Here is a 25,742-nt window from a genome sequence, read left to right as displayed (position 1 = left end):
TTACTAAAGTATGAAACAATTGCTTGGCTTGTTATCGGGGTTGTGCATGATGAGAGCATTCTTGTGTGACGAAAATGGAGCATGACTAAACTGATTTTGTAGGGATGAACTTTCTTTGGCCATGTTATTTTGAGAGAACATAATTGCTTAGTTATTATGCTTGAAGTATTATTATTTTTATGTCAATATGAACTTTTATCTTGAATCTTTCAGATCTGAATATTCATACCACAATTAAGAATAATTACATTGAAATTATGCCAAGTAGCATTCCGCATCAAAAATTATGTTTTTATCATTTACCTACTCGAGGACGAGCAGAAATTAAGCTTGGGGATGCTTGATACGTCTCCAACGTATCTATAATTTTTGATTGCTCCATGCTATATTATCTTCTCTTTGGACATTAGTGGGCTTTATTATTCACTTTTATATTATTTTTTGGACTAACCTATTAACCGGAGGCCCATCCCAGAAATGTTGTTTTTTTGCCTATTTCAGAGTTTCGCAGAAAAATAATATCAAACGGAGTCCAAACGGAATGAAACCTTCGGGAACGTGAATTTCGGAACGAACATGATCCAGAGGACTTGGACCCTACGTCAAGAAATCAAACAGGAAGCCACGAGGTAGGGGGCGCGCCCTCCACCCTCGTGGGCCCCACGTTGCTCCACCGACGTACTCCTTCCTCCTATATATACCTACGTACCCCCAAATGATCAGATACAGAGCCAAAAACCTAATTCCACCGCCGCAACCTTCTGTACCCATGAGGTCCCGTCTTGGGGCCTGTTCCGGAGCTCCGCCGGAAGGGGCATCCATCATGGAGGGCTTCTACATCAACACCATAGCCTCTCCGATGAAGTGTGAGTAGTTTACCTCAAACCTTCGGGTCCATAGTTATTAGCTAGATGGCTTCTTCTCTCTTTTTGGATCTCAATACAATGTTCTCCCCCTCTCTCGTGGAGATCTATTCGATGTAATCTTCTTTTGCGGTGTGTTTGTTGAGACCGATGAATTGTGGGTTTATGATCAAGTTTATCTATGAACAATATTTGAATCTCCTGAATTCTTTTATGTATGATTGGTTATCTTTGCAAGTCTCTTCGAATTATCAGTTTGGTTTGGCCTACTAGATTGATCTTTCTTGCAATGGGAGAAGTGCTTAGCTTTGGGTTCAATCTTGCGGTGTCCTTTCGCAGTGACAGTAGGGGCAGCAAGGCACGTATTGTATTGTTGCCATCGAGGATAACAAGATGGTTTTTTTTATCATATTGCATGAATTTATCCCTCTACATCATGTCATCTTGCTTAAAGCGTTACTCTGTTCTTATGAACTTAATACTCTAGATGCATGCTGGATAGCAGTCGATGTGTGGAGTAATAGTAGTAGATGCAGGCAGGAGTCGGTCTACTTGTCTCGGACGTGATGCCTATATACATGATCATACCTAGATATTCTCATAACTATGCTCAATTCTGTCAATTGCTCAACAGTAATTTGTTCACCCACCGTAAAATACTTATGCTCTTGAGAGAAGCCACTAGTGAAACCTATGGCCCCCGGGTCTATTTTCCATCATATTAATCTTCCAACACTTAGCTATTACTTTTGCCATTTTTATTTTGTTTTCTTTACTTTTCATCTTTATCATAAAAATACCAAAATATTATCCTATCATATCTATTAGATCTCACTCTCGTAAGTGACCGTGTAGGGATTGACAACCCCTTATCGCGTTGGTTGCGAGGATTTATTTGTTTGTGTAGGTGCGAGGGACTTGCTTGTAGCCTCCTACTGGATTGATACCTTGGTTCTCAAAAACTGAGGGAAATACTTACGCTACTTTGCTGCATCACCCTTTCCTCTTCAAGGGAAAACCAACGCAGTGCTCAAGAGGTAGCAGCCGTTGCCGGGGAGGTGAGTGTTTGATGGTATATCTTTAGATCTTGCAATCGAATCTTTTAGTTTCTTATTTTAGCACTAGTTTAGTTTATAAAGGAAAACTACAAAGAAAATGGAATTGAGGGTGCCTCATATGCTTCATCTTTTTATTGTCTTCCGTGAAAATAAGGACTCCGATAATTGTGCTCAATTGCTACAGGAAGAATGCATTAAAATGTTTGGCACTAAATTTTTGGATGATGAGCATGATTGTAATGTTGTTAGTATGAATTCCTTGAATACCCATGATGCTAATGATATGCAAAGCCACAAGCTTGGGGAAGCTATGTTTGATGAAGATGATATTTTTTTGGTCCCCAAGTTTCGATGAGCAAATTTATTATGATAAAAGCATGCCTCCTATTTATGATGATTATTGTGATGACACATATGCTATAAAGAATAAAGATAACCATGAAACTTGTCATCATGATTTTAATTTTCAATTGGATTATGCTTCACATGATAGTTATTTTGTTGAGTTTGCTCCCACTACTATTCATGAGAAGAAATTCGCTTATGTGGAGAGTAGTAAAATTTCTATGCAAGTAGATCATGAAAAGAATGCTTTATGTGCTTGTTTTATGGTTGAATTCATTCATGATGCTACTGAAAATTATTATGAGAGAGGATCATATGCTTCTACATATTGCAATAATATCAAGTTTCCTCTCTATGTGTTGAAAATCTTGAAGATTTGCTTGTTTTACCTTCCTATGCTAGTTGTTTCATGTTCCCATAAATTGTTTGCTCACAAAATCCCTATGCATAGGAAGTGGGTTAGACTTAAATGTGCTAGTAATATGCTTCATGATGCTATATTTGTGTTTCAATTCTTATCTTTTATGTGAGCATCATTGAAATCATCATGCCTAGCTAGGGGCGTTAAACGTTAGCGCTTGTTGGGAGGCAACCCAATTTTATTTTTGTTTCTTGCTTTTTGGCTCTGTTTAGTAATAAATATTTGATCTAGCCTCTGGTTAGATGTGGTTTTATGTTTTAATCAGTGTTTGTGCCAAATAAGACCTATAGGATCTTCTTGGATGATAATTATTTGATCTTACTGAAAAAGACAGAAACTTTCTGCTCACGAAAACAATTGTTAAAAATCATCAGAAAGTGATAAAATACTGATTCCAATTGAAGTAGATGAATAATCAAATTATCTAGGTCGTCCTATTTTGGCAGATTTTTCTGAGTTCCAGAAGTATACGTTTGATACAGATTACTACAAACTGTTCTGTTTTTGACAGATTCTGTTTTCTATGTGTCGTTTGCTTATTTTGATGAATCTATGAGTAGTATCGGAGGGTATGAACCATAGATAAGTTGTAATACATTAGATATTACACCAATATGAATTTGTAATGAGTTCACAACAGTACCTAAGTGGTGATTTATTTTCTTATACTAACGGAGCTTACGAATTTTCTGTTGAGTTTTGTGTTGTGAAGTTTTCAAGTTTTGGGTAAAGATTCGATGGACTATGGAATAAGGAGTGGCAAGAGCCTAAGCTTGGGGTTCCCAAGGCACCCCAAGGTAATATTCACGGACAACCAAGAGCCTAAGCTTGGGGATGCCCCGGATGGCATCCCCTCTTTTGTCTTCGTTCATCGGTAACTTTACTTGGAGCTATATTTTTATTCACCACATGATATGTGTTTTGCTTGGAGCGTCAATTTATTTTGTTAGTATTTGCTTGCTTTTATTTAGAACAATGTTTTGCATCTTTTATTTCAATAAAAGTGGCATTGCTAGCCTTTACTATGCCTATTTTACAAGTCTACATGTTGCTGTTTGAAAACAGAGAGTTTACCGCTGTTGCAAAAATTCCCTAGAAAAGTCAGAATGTGACAAAATGTTGAAACCTTTTGCATAATAAGCTCTGATAAATTTACTACAGTGGGAATTTTCATTCATAATTTTTGGAGCTAGGTAAGTATGGACCTTGCTGCATTCTTTACAGATTGTCCTGTTTAGGCAGATTGCTGTTATGTTTGCATTGTTTGCATATGTTTGCTTGTTTAATGATTCTATTTGAGGATAGGACTATTAAATATGCGGAGGCATTTAGTATTCAATGTTAAATAATAATTTTAGTGATTTGCTACAGTAGAGAATGATGAGGTTTTGCATGGATTTATACTAACCTATCTCACGAGTTCTTGTTGAGTTTTGTGTGGATGAAGCTTTTAAGATTTAGGGAAACCGCGATATGAAAGGAATTAAGGAGACACAAAAGCTCAAGCTTGGGGATGCCCAAGGCATCCCTAATTAATATTTCAAGAAGTCTCAAGCATCTAAGCTTGGGGATGCCCCGGTTGGCATCCCACCTTTCTTCTTCAACAATGATCGGTCAGTTTTGCTTGATCCTAAGTTTTTGCTTCTTCACATGATGAGTGATATCCTTGAAATGTCGTTTTATTTTGTTTTGCTTGCTGTTTGAATAATATACCAAGATCTGAAATTCTTAAATGAGCGAGAGTCTTCACATAGCTACATAATTATTTAACTACTCATTGATCTTCACTTATATCTTTTTGGAGTAGTTTGTCATTTACTCGTGTGCTTCACTTATATCCTATGAGTAAATGGTTGAATGATTTGAATGTCATAAATCTGAAATTATATATGTTTCATATGCCTTTCCCATGGGGAGTAATGCCTTCACATATAAGAAGTAGAGGTGGTAAATTTATTGAAGGTTAGCAGACATTGTATTGGTCACTTGAACAATTCATGAAAGAATATTGAGGAAAGAGAGGTTTCACATATAAATATACTATCTTGGACATCTTTTATGATTGTGAGCACTCATTAAAATATGACATGCTAAAAGGTTGATGTTGGACAAGGAAGACAACGTAATGGGTTATGTTTTCTTATATCCGAAATAAAGTATATTGTCATGGATCATTCAACATGTTGAGCTTGCCTTTCCCCCTCATGCTAGCCAAATTATTTGCACCAAGTAGAGATACTACTTGTGCTTCCAAACATCCCTTAAACCAGTATTGCCATGAGAGTCCACCATACCTACCTATGGATTGAGTAAGATCCTTCAAGTAAGTTGTCATCGGTGCATGCAATAAAAATTGCTCTCTAAAAATGTATGATCTATTAGTGTGGAGAAAATAAGCTTTATACGATCTTGTGATGTGCAAGCAATAAAAGCGACGGACCGCATAATAAAGGTCCCTATCACAAGTGGCAATATAAAGTGCCGTTCTTTCGCATTAAGATTTTGTGCATTCAACTATAAAAGCGCATGACAACCTCTGCTTCCCTCCGCGAAGGGCCTATCTTTTATTCTTGTCTTATACCTTATGCAAGAGTCATGGTGATCTTCACCTTTCGTTTTTACATTTTATCCTTTGGCAAGCACATTGTGTTGGAAAGATCCTGATATATATATATATATCCAATTGGATGTAAGGCATCATGAACTATTATTGTTGACATTACCCTTGAGGTAAAAGGTTGGGAGGCGAATCTATAAGCCCCTATCTTTCTCTGTGTCTGATTAAAACTCTGAACCCATAAATATCGCGTGAGTGTTAGCAATTGTGAAAGACTAAATGATAGTTGAGTATGTGAAGTTTGTTGAATCAAAGCTCTGACACAGACTCTTCCTGAAAATAAGATGAATTGTAATTGTTTGATGACTAATAACACGGTTTGTTAGTTTTCAAGAAAGTTTATGATCTATACTTTAACATGTGAATTTGTTACTTGATCATAAAAAGTTTTATGAGATGAGCTACTGTTATGACATATGATGATGCTAGAAAAGGTGATTGAAATTATCATTGATCAAACTTGTGCACCTGCTAGCATTCACACTTCATAAATTATCTCTTTTATCATTTACCTACTCGAGGACGAGCAGGAATTAAGCTTGGGGATGCTGATACGTCTCCAACGTATCTATAATTTATGAAGTATTCATGCTATTATATTATCTGTTTTGGATGTTTATGGGCTTTACTTAACACTTTCATATTATTTTTGGGACTAACCTATTAACTGGAGGCCCAGCCCAAATTGCTGTTTTCTTGCCTATTTCAGTGTTTTGAAGAAAAGGAATATCAAACGGAATCCAAACAGAATGAAACCTTCGGGGGAGTTATTTTTGGAACGGAAGCAATCCAGGAGACTTGGAGTAGACGTCGGGGAAGCTTCGAGGAAGCCACGAGGCAGGGAGGCGCGCCCTACCCCCTGGGCGCGCCCCCACCCTCGTGGGCCCCTCGTGGCTCCCCTGACCGACTTCTTTCTCCTATATATGTCCATATACCCTAAAAACATCGGGGAATAGAATAGATTGGGAGTTCCGCCGCCGCAAGCCTCTGTAGCCACCAAAAACCAATCGGGACCCTGTTCCGGCACCCTGCCGGAGGGGGGATCCCTCACCGGTGGCCATCTTCATCATCCCGGCGCTCTCCATGACGAGGAGGGAGTAGTTCACCCTCGGGGCTGAGGGTATGTACTAGTAGCTATGTGTTTGATCTCTCTCTCTCTCGTGTTCTTGATTTGGCACGATCTTGATGTATCGCGAGCTTTGCTACTATAGTTGGATCTTATGATGTTTCTCCCCTTCTACTCTCTTGTAATGGATTGAGTTTTCCCTTTGAAGTTATCTTATCGGATTGAGTCTTTAAGGATTTGAGAACACTTGATGTATGTCTTGCCGTGCTTATCTGTGGTGACAATGGGATATTCACGTGATCTACTTCATGTATGTTTTGGTGATCAACTTGCGGGTTCCGCCCATGAACCTATGCATAGGGGTTGGCACACGTTTTCGTCTTGACTCTCCGGTAGAAACTTTGGGGCACTCTTTGAAGTACTTTGTGTTGGTTGAATAGATGAATCTAAGATTGTGTGATGCATATCGTATAATCATACCCACGGATACTTTAGGTGACATTGGAGTATCTAGGTGACATTAGGGTTTTGGTTGATTTGTGTCTTAAGGTGTTATTCTAGTACAAACTCTATGATAGATCGAACGGAAAGAATAGCTTCGTGTTATTTTACTACGGACTCTTGAATAGATCGATCAGAAAGGATAACTTTGAGGTGGTTTCGTACCCTACAATAATCTCTTCATTTGTTCTCCACTATTAGTGACTTTGGAGTGACTCTTTGTTGCATGTTGAGGGATAGTTATATGATCCAATTATGTTATTATTGTTGAGAGAACTTGCACTAGTGAAAGTATGAACCCTAGGCCTTGTTTCCTAGCATTGCAATACCGTTTGTGCTCACTTTTATCATTAGTTACCTTGCTGTTTTTTATATTTTCAGATTACAAATACTCATATCTACCATCCATATTGCACTTGTATCACCATCTCTTCGCCGAACTAGTGCACCTATACAATTTACCATTGTATTGGGTGTGTTGGGGACACAAGAGATTCTTTGTTATTTGGTTGCAGGGTTGTTTGAGAGAGACCATCTTCATGCTACACCTCCCACGGATTGATAAACCTTAGGTCATCCACTTGAGGGAAATTTGCTACTATCCTACAAACCTCTGCACTTGGAGGCCCAACAATGTCTACAAGAAGAAGGTTGCGTAGTAGACATCAGTTATTGACCGGAGACGTGTCTCGATATGTCTACATAGTTCTCGAACCCGTAGGGTCCGTACGCTTAAAGTTCGGTGACGATCGGTATTATGAGTTTTTGTGTTTTGATGTACCGAAGGTAGTTCGGAGTCCCGGATATGATCACGGACATGACGAGGAGTCTCGAAATGGTCGAGACGTAAAGATCGATATATTGGACGACTATATTCGGACACCGGAAGTGTTCCGGGTGGTTTCGGAGAAAACCGGAGTGCCGGAGGGTTACCGGAACCCCCCCCCCCCCGGAGAAATAGTGGGCCTTATGGGCCTTAGTGGAGAGAGAGGGCTGGCCTAGGGCAGGCCGCTGATGACCCACAAGTATAGGGGATCTATCGTAGTCCTTTCGATAAGTAAGAGTGTCAAACCCAACGAGGAGCAGAAGGAAATGATAAGTGGTTTTCAGCAAGGTATTCTCTGCAAGCACTGAAATAATAGGTAACAGATAGTTTTGTGATAGGATAATTTGTAACAAGCAACAAGTAACAAAAGTAAATAAAGTGCAGCAAGGTGGCCCAATCCTTTTTGTAGCAAAGGACAAGCCTGGACAAACTCTTATATAGAGAAAAGCGCTCCCGAGGACACATGGGAATTATCGTCAAGCTAGTTTTCATCACGTTCATATGATTCACGTTCGGTACTTTGATAATTTGATATGTGGGTGGACCGATGCTTGGGTGCTGCCCTTACTTGGACAAGCATCCCACTTATGATTAACCTCTATTGCAAGCATCCACAACTACAACAAAAGTATTAAGGTAAACCTAACCATAGCATTAAACATATAGATCCAAATCAGCCCCTTACGAAGCAACGCATAAACTAGGGTTTAAGCTTCTGTCACTCTAGCAACCCATCATCTACTTATTACTTCCCAATACCTTCCTCTAGGCCCAAATTATGGTGAAGTGTTATGTATTCAACGTTCACATAACACCACTAGAGGATAGACAACATACATCTCATCAAAATATCGAACGAATACCAAATTCACATGACTACTAATAGCAAGACTTCTCCCATGTCCTCAGGAACAAACGTAACTACTCACAAAGCATATTCATGTTCATAATCAGAGGAGTATTAATATGCATATAGGATCTGAACATATGATCTTCCACCAAATAAACCAACTAGTATCAACTACAAGGAGTAATCAACACTACTAGCAACCTACAGGTACCAATCCCGGACTTCGAGACAAGAATTGGATACAAGAGATGAACTAGGGTTTTGAGAGGAGATGGTGCTGATGAAGATGTTCATGGAGATTGCCCTCTCTCGATGAGAGGAGCGTTGGTGATGACGATGGCGATGATTTCCCCCTCCCGGAGGGAAGTGTCCCCGGCAGAACAGCTCTGCCGGAGCCCTAGATTGGTTCCGCCAAGGTTCTGCCTCGTGGCGGCGGAGTCTCGTCCCGAAAGGTTGCTTATGATTTTTGTTCGGCCGAAAGACTTCATATAGCAAAAGATGGCCACCGGAGGCCCAACAGGGGGCCCACGAGGCAGGGGGCGCGCCCAGGGGGGTAGGGCGCGCCCCCACCCTCATGGCCAGGTGGAGGCCCCCCTGATGTATTTCTTCCGCTCAATATTTTTTATTATTTCCAAAAATAACTTTCGTGGAGTTTCAGGACTTTTGGAGTTGTGCAGAATAGGTCTCTAATATTTGCTCCTTTTCCAGCCCAGAATTCCAGCTGCCGACATTCTCCCTCCTTATGTAAACCTTGTAAAATAAGAGAGAATAGGCATAAGTATTGTGACATAACGTGTAATAACAACCCATAATGTAATAAATATCAATATAAAAACATGATGCAAAATGGACGTACCAGCCACGCGCCCCTCCCCCTCTGGTCCGAATTGGACTAGGAGAGGGGGGGTGGCGACGCCCCCCTTTCCTTCTCCCTCCCCCCTTCCTTTCCCCCTCCTAGTAGGAGTAGGAAAGAGGGGAGTCCTACTCCTACTAGGAGGAGGACTCCTCCTCCTGGCGTGCCCACAAGGGGCCGGCCGGCCTCCCCCTTGCTCCTTTATATACGGTGGCAGGGGGGCTCCTCTAGACACACAAGTTGATTTGTTGATCTCTCCCAGCCGTGTGCGGTACCCCCTCCACCACAATCCACCTCGATCATATCGTAGCGGTGCTTCGGTGAAGCCCTGCGTCGGTAGCATCATCATCACCGTCATCACGCCGTCGTGCTGACGAAACTCTCCGGCGAAGCTTTGCTGGATCGAAGCTCACGGGACATCATCGAGCTGAACGTGTGCTGAACTCGGAGGTGCCGTGCGTTCGGTACTTGGATCGGTCGGATCGTGAAGATGTACGACTACATCAACCGCGTTGTGCTAACGCTTTCGCTTTCGGTCTACGAGGGTACATGGACAACACTCTCCCCTCTCGTTGCTATGCATCACCATGATCTTGCGTGTGCGTAGGAATTTTTTTTGAAATTACTACGTTCCCCAACAGTGGCATCCGAGCCTGGTTTATGCGTAGATGTTATATGCACGAGTAGAACACAAGTGAGTTGTGGGCGATACAAGTCATACTACTTACCAGCATGTCATACTTTGGTTCGGCGGTATTGTTGGATGAAGCGGCCCGGACCAACATTACGCGTACGCTTACGTGAGACTGGTTCTACCGACGTGCTTTGCACACAGGTGGCTGGCGGGTGTCAGTTTCTCCAACTTTAGTTGAACCGAGTGTGACTACGCCCGGTCCTTGTGTATGTTAAAACAACACTAACTTGATGAAATATCGTTGTGGTTTTGATGCGTAGGTAAGAACGGTTCTTGCTCAGCCCGTAGCAGCCACGTAAAACTTGCAACAACAAAGTAGAGGACGTCTAACTTATTTTTGCAGGGCATGTTGTGATGTGATATGGTCAAGGCATGATGCTATATTTTATTGTATGAGATGATCATGTTTTGTAACTGAGTTATCGGCAACTGGCAGGAGCCATATGGTTGTCGCTTTATTGTATGCAATGCAATCACCCTGTAATTGCTTTACTTTATCACTAAGCGGTAGCGATAGTCGTAGAAGCAATAGTTGGCGAGACGACAACGATGCTACGATGGAGATCAAGGTGTCGCGCCGGTGACGATGGTGATCATGACGGTGCTTTGGAGATGGAGATCAAAGGCACAAGATGATAATGGCCATATCATATCACTTATATTGATTGCATGTGATGTTTATCCTTTATGCATCTTATTCTTCTTTGATTGACGGTAGCATTATAAGATGATCTCTCACTAGATTTCAAGGTATAAGTGTTCTCCCTGAGTATGCACCGTTGTGAAAGTTCGTCGTGCCGAGACACCACGTGATGATCGGGTGTGATAAGCTATACGTTCAAATACAACGGGCGTAAGCCAGTTTTGCACACGCAGAATACTCGGGTTAAACTTGACGAGCCTAGCATATGCAGATATGGCCTCGGAACACTGAGACCGAAAGGTCGAGCGTGAATCATATAGTAGATATGATCAACATAGTGATGTTCACCATTGAAAACTACTCCATCTCACGTGATGATCGGACTTGGTTTAGTTGAGATGGATCACGTGATCACTTAGATGATTCGAGGGATGTCTATCTAAGTGGGATTTCTTAAGTAATATGATTAATTGAACTTTAATTTATCATGAACTTAGTACCTGATAGTATTTTGCTTGTCTATGTTGTTGTAGATAGATGGCCCGTGTTGTTGTTCCGTTGAATTTTAATGCGTTCCTTGAGAAAGCAAAGTTGAAAGATGATGGTAGCAATTACACGGACTGGGTCCGTAACTTGAGGATTATCCTCATTGCTGCACAGAAGAATTACGTCCTGGAAGCACCGCTGGGTGCCAGGCCTGCTGCAGATGCAACTAACGACGTTAAGAACGTCTGGCAGAGCAAAGCTGATGACTACTCGATAGTTCAGTGTGCCATGCTTTACGGCTTAGAACTGGGACTTCAACGACGTTTTGAACGTCATGGAGCATATGAGGTGTTCCAGGAGTTGAAGTTAATATTTCAAGCAAATGCCCGGATTGAGAGATATGAAGTCTCCAATAAGTTCTACAGCTGCAAGATGGAGGAGAATAGTTCTTTCAGTGAACATATACTCAAAATGTCTGGGTATAACAATCACTTGATTCAACTGGGAGTTAATCTTCCGGATGATAGTGTCATTGACAGAATTCTTCAATCACTGCCACCAAACTACAAGAGCTTTGTGATGAACTATAATATGCAAGGGGATGGATAAGACAATTCCTGAGCTCTTCGCAATGCTAAAGGCCGCGGAGGTAGAAATCAAGAAGGAGCATCAAGTGTTGATGGTCAACAAGACCACCAGTTTCAAGAAAAAGGGTAAAGGGAAGAAGAAGGGGAACTTCAAGAAGAACAACAAACAAGTTGCTGCTCAGGAGAAGAAACCAAAATCTGGACCTAAGCCTGAAACTGAGTGCTTCTACTGCAAACAGACTGGTCACTGGAAGCGGAACTGCCCCAAGTATTTGGCGGATAAGAAGGATGGCAAGGTCAACAAAGGTATATGTGATATACATGTTATTGATGTGTACCTTACTAATGCTCGCAATAGCACCTGGGTATTTGATAATGGTTTTGTTGCTAATATTTGCAACTCGAAATAGGGACTACTGATTAAGCGAAGATTGGCTAAGGACGAGGTGACGATGCGCGTGGGAAATGGTTCCAAAGTCGATGTAATCGCGGTCGGCATGCTACCTCTACATCTACCTTCAGGATTAGTTTTAGACCTGAATAATTGTTATTTGGTGCCAGCGTTAAGCATGAACATTATATCTGGATCTTGTTTGATGCGAGACGGTTATTCATTTAAATCAGAGAATAATGGTTGTTCTATTTATATGAGTAATATCTTTTATGGTCATGCACCCTTGAAGAGTGGTCTATTTTTATTAAATCTCGATAGTAGTGATACACATATTCATGATATTGAATCCAAAAGATGCAGAGTTGATAATGATAGTGCAACTTATTTGTGGCACTGCCGTTTAGGTCATATTGGTGTAAAGCGCATGAAGAAACTCCATACTGATGGAATTTTGGAATCACTTGATTATGAATCACTTGGTACTTGCGAACCATGCCTCATGGGCAAGATGACTAAAACGCCATTCTCCGGAACAATGAAGCGAGCAACAGATATGTTGGAGATCATACATACTGATGTATGTGGTCCAATGAATATTGAGGCTCGCGGCGGGTATCGTTATTTTCTCACCTTCACAGATGATTTGAGCAGATATGGGTATATCCACTTAGTGAAACATAAGTCTGAAACATTTGAAAAGTTCAAAGAATTTCAGAGTGAAGTGGAAAATCATCGTAACAATAAAATAAAGTTTCTACGATCTGATTGTGGAGGAGAATATTTGAGTTACAAGTTTGGTCTTCATTTGAAACAATGCGGAATAGTTTCGCAACTCACGCCACCCGGAACACCTCTGCGTAATGGTGTGTCCGAACGTCGTAATCGTACTTTACTAGATATGGTGCGATCTATGATGTCTCTTACTGATTTACTGCTATCGTTTTGGGGTTATGCTTTAGAGACGGCTGCATTCACGTTAAATAGGGCACCATCTAAATCCGTTGAGACGATGCCTTATGAACTGTGGTTTGGCAAGAAACAAAAGTTGTCGTTTCCTAAAGTTTGGGGCTGCGATGCTTATGTGAAAAAGCTTCAACCTGATAAGCTTGAACCTAAATCGGAGAAGTGTGTCTTCATAGGATACCCAAAGGAGACTGTTGGGTACACCTTCTATCACAGATCCGAAGGCAAAACATTCATTGCTAAGAATGGATCCTTTCTACAGAAGGAGTTTCTCTCGAAAGAAGTGAGTGGGAGGAAAGTAGAACTTGATGAGGTAACTGTACCTGCTCCCTTATTGGAAAGTAGTTCATCACAGAAACCGATTCATGTGACACCTACACAAATCAGTGAGGAAGCTAATGATATTGATCATGAAACTTCAGATCAAGTTACTACCGAACCTCGTAGGTCAACCAGAGTAAGATCCGCACCAGAGTGGTACGGTAATCCTATTCTAGAGGTCATGTTACTTGACCAAGGCGAACCTATGAAATATGAAGAAGCGATGGTGAGCCCAGATTCCGCAAAATGGCTTGAAGCCATGAAATCTGAGATGGGATCCATGTATGAGAACAAAGTGTGGACTTTGGTTGACTTGCCCGATGATCGGCAAGCCATAGAGAATAAATGGATCTTCAAGAAGAAGACTGACGCTGACGGTAATGTTACTGTCTACAAAGCTCGACTTGTTGCGAAAGGTTTTCGACAAGTTCAAGGAGTTGACTACGATGAGACTTTCTCACCCGTAGCGATGCTTAAGTCTGTCCGAATCATGTTAGCAATTGCCGCATTTTATGATTATGAAATTTGGCAAATGGATGTCAAAACTGCATTCCTGAATGGATTTCTGGAAGAAGAGTTGTATATGATGCAACCGGAAGGTTTTGTCGATCCAAAGGGAGCTAACAAAGTGTGCAAGCTCCAGTGATCCATTTATGGACTGGTGCAAGCCTCTCGGAGTTGGAATAAACGTTTTGATAGTGTGATCAAAGCATATGGATTTATACAGACTTTTGGAGAAGCTTGTATTTACAAGAAAGTGAGTGGGAGCTCTGTAGCATTTCTAATATTATATGTGGATGACATATTGTTAATTGGAAATGATATAGAATTTCTGGATAGCATAAAAGGATACTTGAATAAGAGTTTTTCAATGAAAGACCTCGGTGAAGCTGCTTACATATTGGGCATCAAGATCTATAGAGATAGATCAAGACGCTTGATAGGACTTTCACAAAGCACATACCTTGACAAAGTTTTGAAAAAGTTCAAAATGGATCAAGCAAAGAAAGGGTTCTTGCCTATGTTACAATGTCTGAAGTTGAGTCAGACTCAATGCCCGACCACTGTAGAAGATAGAGAGAAAATGAAAGATGTTCCCTATGCTTCAGCCATAGGCTCTATCATGTATGCAATGTTGTGTACCAGACCTGATGTGTGCCTTGCTATTAGCTTAGCAGGGAGGTACCAAAGTAATCCAGGAGTGGATCACTGGACAGCGGTCAAGAACATCCTAAAATACCTGAAAAGACTAAGGATATGTTTCTCGTTTATGGAGGTGACAAAGAGATCATCGTAAATGGTTACGTCGATGCAAGCTTTGACACTGATCCAGACGATTCTAAATCGCAAACCGGATACGTGTTTACATTGAACGGTGGAGCTGTCAGTTGGTGCAGTTCTAAACAAAGCGTCGTGGCGGGATCTACGTGTGAAGCGGAGTACATAGCTGCTTCGGAAGCAGCAAATGAAGGAGTCTGGATGAAGGAGTTCATATCCGATCTAGGTGTCATACCTAGTGCATCGGGACCAATGAAAATATTTTGTGACAATACTGGTGCAATTGCCTTGGCAAAGGAATCCAGATTTCACAAGAGAACCAAGCACATCAAGAGACACTTCAATTCCATCCGGGATCAAGTCCAGGTGGGAGACATAGAGATTTGCAAGATACATACGGATCTGAATGTTGCAGACCCGTGACTAAGCCTCTTCCACGAGCAAAACACGATCGGCACCAAAACTCCATGGGTGTTAGAATCATTACTGTGTAATCAAGATTATTGACTCTAGTGCAAGTGGGATACTGAAAGGAAATATGCCCTAGAGGCAATAATAAAGTTATTATTTATTTCCTCGTATCATGATAAATGTTTATTATTCATGCTAGAATTGTATTAACCGGAAACATAATACATGTGTGAATACATAGACAACCATAGTGTCACTAGTATGCCTCTACTTGACTAGCTCATTGATCAAAGATGGTTGAGTTTCCTAGCCATAGACATGAGTTGGCATTTGATTAACGGGATCACATCATTAGGAGAATGATGTGATTGACTTGACCCATTCCGTTAGCTTAGCACTTGATCGTTTAAGTTTACTGCTATTGCTTTCTTCATGACTTATACATGTTCCTATGACTACGAGATTATGCAGCTCCCAATTACTGGAGGAACACTTTGTGTGCTACCAAACGTCACAACGTAACTGGGTGATTATAAAGGTGCTCTACAGGTGTCTCCGATGGTACTTGTTGAGTTGGCATAGATCGAGACTAGGATTTGTCACTCCGATTATCGGAGAGGTATCTCTGGGCCCTCTTGGTAATGCACATCACAATAAGCCTTGCAAGCAATGTGACTAATGAGTTAGTTACGGGGTGATGCATTACGTAACGAGTAAAGAGACTTGCCGGTAACGAGATTGAGCTAGGTATTGGGATACTGATAACCCACAAGTATAGGAGATCAATTGTAGCCACTTTCGATAAGTAGAGTGTCGAACCCAACGAGGAGCTAAAGGTAGAACAAATATTCCCTCAAGTTCTATCGACCACCGATACAACTCTACGCACGCTTGACATTCGCTTTACCTAAAACAAGTATGAAACTAGAAGTACTTTGTAGGTGTTTTTGGATAGGTTTGCAAGATAATAAAGAGCACGTAAATAAAAAGTAGGGGCTGTTTGGATAAAGGAGCAATAAAGTTAGTATAGCGAGTGTGGAAAAGTGGTGGTAGGAGTTGCGAAATTGTCCCTAAGCAATTGACTACTTTACTAGACCGATAGCAAGTTTTATGTGGGAGAGGCCACTGCTAGCATGTCATCCCTGACTTGGAATTATATGCACTTATGATTGGAACTATTAGCAAGCGTCCGCAACTACTAATGTTCATTAAGGTAAAACCCAACCATAGCATTAAGATATATTGGTCCCCCTTCAATCCCGTATGCATCAATTTCTATGCTAGGTAGAAGCTTCTGTCACTCTTGCCCTCCAATACATAGTCCTATCAACATACAACTAACCCTATGGTGTGATCCACGCGCGCGCTCATATGATGGGCACCAAAGGCAGCAACATAACCACAAGCAAATTAAATCAATCATAGCAATTCATCAACCACCGATAGGACAACGAAAATCTACTCAGACATCATAGGATGGCAACACATCATTGGATAATAATATGAAGCATAAAGCACCATGTTAAAGTAGAGGGTACAGCGGGTTGCGGGAGAGTGGACCGCTGTAGATAGAGGGGGGAAGGTGATGGAGATGTTGGTGAAGATGGCGGAGGTGTTGGTGAAGATCGCGGTGATGATGATGGTGGCCACGGCAGCGTTCCGGCGCCGCCGGGGGAGAGGGGCCCCCTTCTTCCCCTTCTTCCTTGACCTCCTCCCTAGATGGGAGAAGGGTTTCCCCTCTGGTCCTTGGCCTCCATGGCATGGGAGGGGCGAGAGCCCCTCCGAGATCGGATCTGTCTCTCTCTGTTTCTGCGCTCCCAGATCTGGCCTTTCATCGTTTCTTTTATAACCGGAGATCTGTAACTCCGATTGGGCTGAATTTTGGACACGATCTCTATCCGGAAATTAGCTTTCTTGCAGTAAAAGAAGGGCTCCAACCGCCTTACGGGGTGGCCACGAGGGTCCAGGGCGCGCCTGACCCCCTAGGGCGCGCCCCCCTGCCTCGTGGCCCCCTCGGGCATCGTATCACGTTGATTCTTCTTCCCAAAAATCACATATATTCCAAAAAAATCTCCGTCAGTTTTTATTCCGTTTCGACTCCGTTTGGTACGGATGTTTTGTGAAACAAAAAAACATGCAACAAACAGGAACTGGCACTGGGCACTGGATCAATATGTTAGTCCCAAAAATAGTATAAAAAGTTGCCAAAAGTATATGAAAGTTGTATAATATTGGCATGGAACAATAAAAATTTATAGATACGACGGAGACGTATCAGCATCCCCAAGCCTAATTCTTTCTCGTCCTCGAGTAGGTAAATGATAAAAAAGAGAATTTTTGATGTGGAATGCTACCTAGCATAATCTTGATCATGTAATCTAATCATGGCATGAGTATTAAGACACGAGTGATTCAAAGCAATAGTCTATCATTTGACATTAAGACAATAATACTTCAAGCATACCAACCAAGCAATTATGTCTTATCAAAATAACATAGCCAAAGAAAGCTCATCCCTACAAAATCACATAGTCTGGCTATGCTCCATCTTCACCACACAAAGCATTCAAATCATGCACAACCCCCATGACAAGCCGAGCAATACATGAGCGCAAGCCATGGATATAGCACTATAGGTGGAATAGCATATGATGATGGAGGTTGTGTGGAGAAGACAAAAAAGGAGAAAGTCTCACATCGACGCGACTAATCAACGGGCTATGGAGATGCCCATCAATTGATGTCAATGTGAGGAGTAGGGATTGCCATGCAACGGATGCACTAAGAGCTATAAGTGTATGAAAGCTCAAACTGGAAACTAAGTGGGTGTGCATCCAACTTGCTTGCTCATGAAGACCTTGGGCATTTGAGGAAGCCCATCATCGGAATATACAAGCCAAGTTCTATAATGAAAATTCCCACTAGTATATGAAAGTGATAACTCAAGAGACTCTCTATATGAAGAACATGGTTCTACTCTGAAGCACAAGTGTGGTAAAAGGATAGTAACATTGCCCCTTCTCTCTTTTTCTCACATTTTTTATTATTTATTTATTTTATTTTCTCTTTTTTTGTTTTGGTGGGCTTCTTTGGCCTCCTTTTTTTTATTTGGGCTTCTTTGGCCTCTTTTATTTATTTTTAAAGTCCGGAGTCTCATTGTAACGACCCGACCCGAAATCGGTCAAGTCTCTGTGTAGCTGTACCATCCCAAGATCATGCTCGCACACACAGTACATTGATTCAAAGTTCAATCACACCTGAATTTATTACACGATTCTCATATCGAGTCTTTATTACATCATAATAAATTCGGCCGAAGGCTAACTCATGAGAAATAAACTAAATAAAGCTGGGGAAACGTAGACGAATAGCGAGTCCATCCGACTCCATAGGGCAATCGCCAAGCGTGGATCATAGCCTCACTCCTGATCGGAAAATTCCTCTGCAACATAAAACGTTGCAGCCGTGTAGGTCAGCATTTTGAATATGCCGGCAAGTCATGAAGAGAGAACAACAATAAAATTACTAATACTATATGCAATTTGGCTGTGGGGCTCTAAGTTTCATTGTTTTGCCAAAAAGCCGGTTTTTTCCTACAACAAGGACTTGTTTGCAATTACTACAAAATGTTGGTAGTTATTGAGATGGTTCCGCCAACCAATGTCTCATTCCCAAATATTAAATAACCCCTCAATTAATTTATTAAGTTCGGTGTTAAGATTTCCGAAATACTCCAATCCCAGAGGCTCATTTGTCCGTAACCGGGGACACGGCTAATCGATTAGGTTGTTACTCTGCAGAGGTTTGTGCACTTTACCCGCAAGAATCGTTCCCTCCTTTAAGTCTTCGCACTGCCTGGTGTTTGAAGACGGGACGAACGAAACAGGGTCTTCCGAAGAGTTCCTCTGGGCCACTGCCGGTGCCCATCCAATCCTACCGTTCTTCTACATCTCGTAGCACCGTCCGGCCAGAGTCACGCCTAGGGTCGACCAAGCCAGAGCCCATAATGGCTTGCGGCTGCACAGGTAAGCTTCCGGTCAATGGGGTATCCATCCGTCTCTTCGTGGCTGGGTGAAGCTTTCCGCAAGATGTCATGGCGCTTCTCCATGCATCCCGGCCATCCGCTGGTTTCTCCAGGGTGCCCGTCAACCGTCCTCCACCCAGTAGTGAATTTTGAAGTCCATCTTGAGCTTGATGTCATGGGGTTTTCATCATCTTGACTCTCGCATCTCCCTTATGAATCACTCAACCAACCCCGTCTACGAGCATAGCAAAATAAACTACATCGTCCCGGGCATCGGTAACAAGGGAGAAGGGTTCATCCTACCTCATGATACTACTCAAGAACATAACTTAACAAAATTCTCCTACTGCATGCATGGTGGGGAGGTATAACTCTAATGCAATAAAATCATAGGTATTGTAAAAACATGATCAAATGACTTGCCTGGCTGACGGTCTTCGAAAGCTAGCGACTCGTAATAGCAGGCTTCGCACTCCGGGAATTCTACCGAGTCAAACAATAGCACAAATAAGTATAGCACAATATAACATAACAGCAAGTTGAAGTAAAACACCCAAGCACTCAAACCAAAACCAAAGAAAAACTCGGAGAAAGCAAATCAAGGTTTTCATCATATCAAGCAACAACTAAGAAATAGTTTTACACAACTAAAACTTTTCTTAACAGAACCTAAGCATTGGTTTTGCTAACTAACAGAAGGGAAAACATCATACAAACTAGTAGCAAAAAGAATCACATCAAAAGCTATTATAGAACTCCTATTATGCCTAAAACAATCCTAGCAAAGAAAATAAAATAAAAATTTTATTCTACCGTAAATAAAAGTTCCTCCTCTGTAGCTACAGAAACTAATCTAAAATAAACTATAACATAATAAAAATAAAATTATTTACTAACTAGAACAGTAGGAAAACAGTAGCTAGCTAAATAAACAAGAAAAACTTGATTTCGACATAAAACTAATTGTTTATTAAATCTAAAATACCCAAACAAGTTCCTACTGCTAGGCATGGTCAAAACTAAGCAGTAGCAAAAAGAATCACTAAAAATAATAATCCTAACTCAATTTATGGCAGAAAAACTAATCTGTCTAAATCTAATATAAAACTATTTCTAATAATTTAAACATGGCTAAACATATTTTCTACAGAAACTACAACAAATTTGCAAACTAACAAAAAAGAATCAACTAAAAATATTAAAAAACCTAAGAGAAACAGATTTTACAAGATTGGAACTTTCTGTTTTTAAAACAGAACGTAAATAACAGAAAAAAAACTAATGGGCGCTATTGGGCTCGGGGTGGTGCGATCTGAAACTAAACCGCGCCCGGTCGTTAACTAACATACGCGTACAGTGTATAACTAAAAGAAACCAGTGAACCGGTTTAAATCTAAACCTAAATAAACTGTACACTAAAACCAATAAAAAACGAGTTACCAAACCGATCTAACGGTTCGATCTAAAAGAAAAAAATAGAGGAGCGCTCGTGCTTACAGAGAGGAAACGGGCGTGGCAGGGAAGAAGAGGCCGATGGGCGGCGGGGCTCCGGTCGTCAGCGGCGTCGGCGAGGATGTCCAGGTGATGCGGGTGTTCGGGGGTGTCCGACTTTCTGTGGACGGTGAGCTGAGGGGATGTCGGGGACGGCGGAGACGACGAAGACGAGGCGGTGGAGCTCGGTGCTCCGGTGGAGCGTGCGGGGTTGGGAGTTGCCTCTGTAGATGACGAAGACGAACAAAAACATGTCAAAAAGGTTTGTGAGGTCGGGCTAGACCGATAGCAGAGGTTAGAGAGGCTGGGGATGCTCACCGGTGAAGCAAAACGGCGGTGAACTTCGGTGGCTGGGGCGAGATTGGAACGGGGATGGTGGCGGCTGGGGAGGGTTTTAGAGAGGGTTTTTTGAAGGGGATCGCGAGAGGACGGGTAGGGCTACTTATAGGACATGTTACTTGGGCGAGGGGAAGGCTTTAGCTAGGGTTTTGGAGAGGGGCGGACGCGGCCGGCGTCGAACGGAGCGAGATACGGCCACGGGAGTATCGGGACGAAGGAGATGATGCTGTGCGGTCCAGCGATCAGAGGGAAAAAAATTGAGAGAGGGGATTACGTGAGGGAGGGGGAGTTACGTGAGGGGATCGAGCGAAGGGAGCGTGGGGATCGAGCGCTCGCCTCGCCTGGCGGCCTACTGGCCCGCGGCTCGGGCGCTGGCGGGCTGGTGCCTGCCCCGCTGGCTGGGCCGGTTGGCGCTGGCTGGGCCGGTTGGCCTGGCTGGCGCCTGGGGCTTTGCCTCTTTTTTTTGAATTAGAGAGAAGAGAAAAAATACAAAAATATATATTATTTTTATATAGGACATATATATATATCAAAATTCTCAGGGGAATTAATCCTACAACGTGGACATTTTTCCAGGGGCAAATATCAAACTAAAAAAACAATTTTCTGGAAATCCCAAATAAAATTCGAATTTGAATTCAAACTTTTTGGCAATATTTTTCTTGTGACATTTTTGGAGTGTCATGTTTACTCCTCTCATACTTTTTCTCAAGTATTTGTCAGGCATTGTTTGAAATAAATTCAACTGCCAATTTGAATCCAAATTCCAACAAACTCAAAAGCCTCTGAAATAATTCAAATGTCACTCAATTCAAGCAATATGCATAGATGCTTAGCTATAATTGTAAAACATTCCAAATGGGAAATTTGGGATGTTACAAACCTACCCACCTTAAGATGAATCTCGCCCTCGAGATTCGGGTTGGCTAGCAAATAGGTGCGGGTGGTCTCGGCGGAGGTCTTCTTCTCGCTCCCAGGTGGCTTCCTCCTCGGAATGATGACTCCACAGAACCTTGCAAAACTTGATGATCTTGCTGCGGGTGACTCTGTTCGCAGTCTCGAGAATTCGGACGGGTTTCTCCTCATAAGTCAGATCACTGTCGAGTTGTATGGCCTCTAGGGGCACTGTGTCTCTCAACGGAATTTCGGCCATCTCAGCATGGCATTTCTTTAGCTGAGAAACATGGAAGACATCGTGAACTCCGGACAATCCTTCTGGCAATTCCAGCTTGTAAGCAACTTCTCCACGACGTTCGAGGATTTTGTAGGGGCCAATGAACCTGGGTGCCAACTTTCCTTTAACACCAAACCTCTTGATTCCACGAAGTGGGGATACACGGAGATATGCTCGGTCTCCAACTTCATACGTTATCTCCTTGCGTTTACTGTCGGCATAACTCTTCTGTCTCGACTGGGCTATCTTGAGTCTATCTCGAATCAGCTTGACCTTCTCTTCGGAGTCTCTGATAAGATCGGGACCAAAAAGTTTTCGGTCTCCAACACCATCCCACAGCAATGGTGTTCTACACCTCCTTCCGTATAGAGCTTCGAAAGGGGCCATCTTCAAACTGGTCTGATAGCTGCTGTTGTACGAGAACTCTGCATATGGCAAGTTGTCATCCCAGCTAGACCCATAGTCTAGCGCACAGGCTCTCAACATGTCCTCCAAAATCTGGTTGACTCTCTCGGTCTGTCCATCTGTCTGCGGATGAAAAGCTGTACTGAACTCCAGCCTCGTACCCAAAGTTTCATGCAACTGATTCCAAAACTTTGAGGTAAATTGTGTTCCTCTATCTGACACGATACTCCTCGGAACTCCATGCAGACATACGATCCTGGTCATGTATATCTTGGCTAACTTAGCGCTGGTATATGTGGTCTTCACGGGAATGAAATGAGCTACCTTGGTCAAGCGATCAACCACTACCCAGATAGAATCATAACCTGAACGGGTCCTCGGTAATCCTGTGATAAAATCCATTCCAAGTTTTTCCCATTTCCACTCGGGTATCGGCAAAGGTTGAAGTAACCCTGCCGGCTTCTGATGTTCCGCCTTTACTCGCTGACAAACATCGCATACTGCTACGTACTCGGCAATATCCTTCTTCATACCTGTCCACCAGAAACTTTCCTTCAAATCCAGATACATCTTGGTGTTGCCTGGGTGAATCGAGTACGGTGAATCATGGGCCTCCTGAAGAATTAACTTCCTGACCTCTGGGTCATTAGGCACATAGATGCGATCCTCAAACCATAAAGTTCCGTGCTCATCTTCACGAAAACCTTTAGCCTTTCCGTTACTTATCTTTTCCTTTATCTCTGCAATTCCCTTGTCTGTCTTCTGGGCTTCACGGATTCTTTCGGTCAGAGTGGACTGTATATCCAAGGTGGCGACAAATCCTCTCGGTACTATCTCCAGTCGGAGCTCTCTGAGATCGTCGGCTAATTCCTGAGGTAATCCTCCAGCTATGAGGGTGTTCACATAACTTTTACGGCTCAAGGCATCTGCTACAACATTTGCCTTCCCTGGGTGATAATGCAATCTCATGTCATAGTCCTTGATCAATTCAAGCCATCTCCTCTGCCTGAGGTTCAATTCCTTCTGCGTGAAAATATACTTCAGGCTCTTATGATCCGTGTAAACATCACAACTGTTTCCGACAAGGAAATGTCTCCAGGTCTTGAGTGCGTGCACTACGGCTGCTAACTCCAAATCGTGTGTGGCATAATTCATCTCGTGAGGTCGTAGCTGTCTGGAGGTATAAGCTACAACTTTTCCTTCCTGCATGAGCACTCCTCCGAGTCCTTGACGAGAAGCATCACAATATACCTGGTAATCCTTGTGTATGTCCGGCAAAATTAGCACCGGGGCGGTAACCAAACGTTTCTTCAGCTCCTGAAAACTGGCTTCACAATCCTCGGTCCAAATGTACTTGGCTTCCTTCTTCAACAGCTCAGTCATGGGCTTGGCAATCTTGGAGAAATTCTCAATAAACCTCCGATAATATCCTGCGAGTCCGAGAAAACTGCGGATCTCCTTGACTGAGGTGGGGGACTGCCAGTTGGTGACCGATTCGACCTTGGTGGGGTCGACTGCTATTCCTTCTCCTGAAATAACATGTCCGAGGAATCCGACTTCCTTCAGCCAAAATTCACATTTGCTGAACTTGGCATATAACTGATGTTCCCGGAGTTTCTCCAGAACTAGACGCAGATGTTCCTTATGCTCTTCCTCGCTCTTGGAGAAAACCAATATGTCATCGATGAACACCACGACAAACTTGTCCAGATATTCCATAAATACCTTGTTCATCATGCTCATGAAATACGCAGGGGCATTAGTCAATCCGAATGACATGACGGTATACTCATATAAACCATACCTGGTGGTGAAAGCTGTTTTGGGTATATCCTGTTCACGAATCTTCAGCTGATGATACCCTGATCGAAGATCGATCTTGGAGAATACCTTGGCTCCAACTAGTTGATCAAATAAATCATTAATCATCGGCAGAGGGTACTTGTTCTTGATGGTCACATCGTTCAATGAACGATAATCCACAACCATTCTCAGGGTTCCATCCTTCTTCTCTACCAAAAGAACTGGGGCTCCCCAAGGTGACGAGCTTGGCCGAATATATCCCTTCTCCAATAGCTCCTTAATTTGCTTCTTGATCTCTTCCAAATCATTCGGGGGCATCCGATAGGGTCTCTTGGATATTGGGGCTGTGCCGGGCAATAACTCAATCAAAAACTCAATGTCTCTGTCCGGTGGCATTCCTGGTAATTCCTCTGGAAACACATCGGGAAAATCTTGCACTACGGGCACTTCCTCCTGAACAACACCCGTGAGGGAATTCACCCGATTCTTCATCGGTGTGCGTCTGGATACATACTTGATCCTCTTCTGCTCCGGGGTGGTGAGCAAAATCGTCTTGCGGGCACAGTCGATGTTTCCTTCAAACTTGGTCAACCAATCCATGCCTAGGATTACATCCAAACTCTGGGATTCCAATACTATGAGGTCTGCGGGAAAATCATGGTTTCCGATGCTGAGGGTCGAATGACAGCCTAAGCCTGCCGTCATCTCTCCTCCTGGGGAAGTGACCTGAAGCGGGGTTCTAAGGGTTCTAGTGGGCAACCCGTACTTTTCCACAACTACCCTTGATATGAATGAATGTGTTGCACCGGAATCAAAGAGTACCAATACTGGATGTGAATTTAATAAAAACTTACCAACCACAGTGTCTGGCTGATCATAGACGTCCTCCACGTCAAGGTGATTCACCTGAGCACGAGGAAAAGGGTTGGGCTTCTTTGCTGAGCTTCCATTGCCGTTGCCGTTTCCATTCCTCTGCTTGGCCTCCGGACAATCGGTGGCATAGTGTCCTGTCTTCTGGCACTTGAAACAGGTGATATGACTCAGATCCTTCTGAGCCGGAGCAGGACGGTGCTGGTTGCCATTGCCTCCATTGCCTGACTTGGAGTTGTTGTCGTGGTTGCGATTGTTCCCATTCCCTCCATGGTTATGTCCTCCATGATTATGTCCTCCATGGGTGTGATGGGTATGTCCTCCCGAGTATGGGGTATAGCGGGGCTTCTGCTGAGCTCCGGAGTTGTACTTTCCCTGGCCATATTTCCGCTTGCGGCTATCAATCTGCTGCTGCTTGCCTTCAAGTATGGTGGCCTTGTCTACCAGCTCCTGGTAGTT

This window comes from Triticum aestivum, chromosome 7D, assembly GCF_018294505.1.
Source record: "Triticum aestivum cultivar Chinese Spring chromosome 7D, IWGSC CS RefSeq v2.1, whole genome shotgun sequence".
Taxonomy (NCBI): domain Eukaryota; kingdom Viridiplantae; phylum Streptophyta; class Magnoliopsida; order Poales; family Poaceae; genus Triticum; species Triticum aestivum.
The sequence above is the reverse complement of the archived record's forward strand: the minus strand, read 5'-3'. Positions refer to the sequence as shown.